We start from the raw sequence: 2,666 nt of genomic DNA, 5'->3' as shown, positions 1-2,666 counted from the left end.
TCCTTCACTTAGCAAAATGTTTTCAAGGTTCATCCATGATGTAGTATGGATCAGTACCCCATTCCTTTTCACTACTGAGTAATATTCCATGTTATGGCTCTGCCATATTTTGCTTATCCATTTACCAGTTGGTGAACCTTTTGGTCGTTTCTTCTTTTTGGCTATAATGAATAATGGGGACATATGAATATTTACATACCAGTTCTGGTCTGTGACCTGTGTTTTCAATTCTCCTGAGTATATACCTAGGATCAGAATTGTTGGGTAGGGCTTCCAAGGTGGCTCAATGGTATAGAATCAGCCTGCTAAGCAGGAGATGCAGGTTCAATCCCTGAGTTGGGAAGATCCCTTGAAAAGGAAATGGCAACCCACTCCAGTATTCTTGCCTGGAAAATCCCATGGGCAGAGGAGCCTGTCAGGATACAATCCATGGGGTCATAAAAGAGTTGGATACAACTTAGCGACTAAACAACAACAACAGAATTGTTGGGTCATATGGGTTGGCTGCCGTCTATGGGGTCGCACAGAGTCGGACACGACTGAAGCAACTTAGCAGCAGCAGCAGCAGCATGGGAACTCTATATTTAGCCTTTTAAAGAAGTGCCAAAAAATAAATAAAGAAATGCCAGCCCATTTTCCAAAGCAGCTGTGTCATTCAGCATCCCCACCAGCAGTCTCAGAGGGTTCCAATCTCTTGCCAACACTTGTTATTATCTGACTTTTTGATTCTACATCCTAGTGGGTGTGAAGTAGTATCTCACTGTGGTTTTGATGTGCATTTCCCTGATGGCTAATGATGTTGCGCATCCTTTCATGTGCTTATTGGCCATTTGTATGTCTTCCTTGGAGAAATGTCTGTTCAAATCCTTTGCCCATTTTTAATTGAGTTATTTATCTTTCTATTATTGAGCTGTAAGAGTTCTTTATTCCAGGAATGAGGGCTGACTCTAGGAATAACTCCCAAGAGTTACTTATTCTAAGAACAAATCTTTTTATCAAACGCATTACTTTTTTCAAGTAATTTCTCCCAGTTTGTGACATGCTTTTGCATTTTTATAACAATATCTTATGAAAAGCAAAGGTTTCACATTTTGATGAAGCCAGTTTGTTGGGTTTTTTTTTTCCTTTTACAATTCATGCTTTTTCTGTCCTATTTAAGAAATATTTGCCCAAGGACTTCCCTGGCAGTCCAGTGGTTAAAACTCTGTGTTTCCACTGCAGGGCACACGGGATAGATCCCTTCTTGGGAAACTAAGATCCACATGCCATGGGTTGTGGCCAAAAAAAAAAAAGAAGTATTTGCCTAGCTCAAAGTCATAAGGTTTCCTCCGATGTATTCTTCTAGAAGTTGTGTAGTTTTAGCTCTTGCATTTAGGCTTGAGGTCCATTTCAAATTAATTTTTGTATATGGTGGAGGGTAAAGGCTGAGGGTCATTTTTTTTTTTTTTGCATAAGGATGTCCATATGAAAAGATCTTCCTTTCCTCATTGAATTGCTTTCAGCTCTCAAAACAAGATATTCAATATGCAGCATTTTAATGATTAATTAAGGTGCAAAATAGATGCCTCCAGGTCATCTTTCAGCCTCATTTGTTTGCACACCTCCCTCTCTGGGATAGGGGATTGGAGATGGGGTGAGGATCAGGCTGAGGGGGTTAAGACCTAGGACCAAAGCTTGGTGATGAAAAGGCAGCCCATTTAAATTGTCAACACCTCCCTATTGACAAGTGTCAGGACTCTGACATTAAAGACACTGGCCTCCAGGGGGCGAGAGTCAACAGATTTATGAAGTCTAACCCAGTTAAGGACCTCTTCCAACAGAAACTATAAAACCTTCTGCCCACCTCCCCGGGGACATCATTAACCCTTATATCCTGAGGAGTTTGTCCCAGAGTAGGGGGTGAGCTGGGGGGTGAAGGAGGAAGCAATGATGGGTTTTAGTTGACAGTATTTTTTTTTTAATTATTCAGTATTGAAATATTTGATTTTTGTTTTGTTTTTGGCTGGGCCATGTGGCATCTTAGTTCCCTGATGGGGGAATTCAACCCCTGTTCCCTGCAGTGGAAGCCGAGAGTCCTAACCACTGGACCACCAGGGAATTTACTGAAATATTTGAATTTTTCAAAAAATGTTATTTATTTTTGGCTGTGCGGGGTCTTTGTGGCCGCACGGGCTTTTTCCCTGCTTGTGTCATGCAGGGGCTCCTCTCTAGTTGTGGTGGGAGAGCTTCTCACTGCAGTGGCTCCTCGTGCTGTGGAGCCCGGGCTCCAGAGCGTGCTGGCTTCAGTAGCTGCCCCTCTTGGCTCTAAAGCTCAGGCTCCACAGCTGTGGCCCAGGGGCTTAGTTGCTCCGCAGCACATGGGATCTTCCTGGATCGGAGATCGGACTCCAGTCTCCTGTGTTGGCAGAGATTCTTTACCACTGAGCCACCAGGGAAGCCCTGAGATATTTGAATATTTTAAGAACCAGCTCAGTACCAGACCTGCTTACCTCAAAAAAAGATCACTTCGCACATATTCAAATATCTGTGGATAAAATGATACACTGTCTGGAGGTCTCCTGCAAAATCGTCCAGTGGGGGAAGGAGAGCGTATGTAGGGGTAGACATGAGAGAAGATGAGCCTCGAGCTGATAACGCGTGAAGCTAGTGGGTGGGTGCATGGGGCT

This window comes from Bison bison, unplaced genomic scaffold (assembly GCF_000754665.1).
Source record: "Bison bison bison isolate TAMUID 2011002044 unplaced genomic scaffold, Bison_UMD1.0 scf7180017852317, whole genome shotgun sequence".
NCBI lineage: Eukaryota > Metazoa > Chordata > Mammalia > Artiodactyla > Bovidae > Bison > Bison bison.
This window is presented reverse-complemented; position numbering follows the sequence as displayed.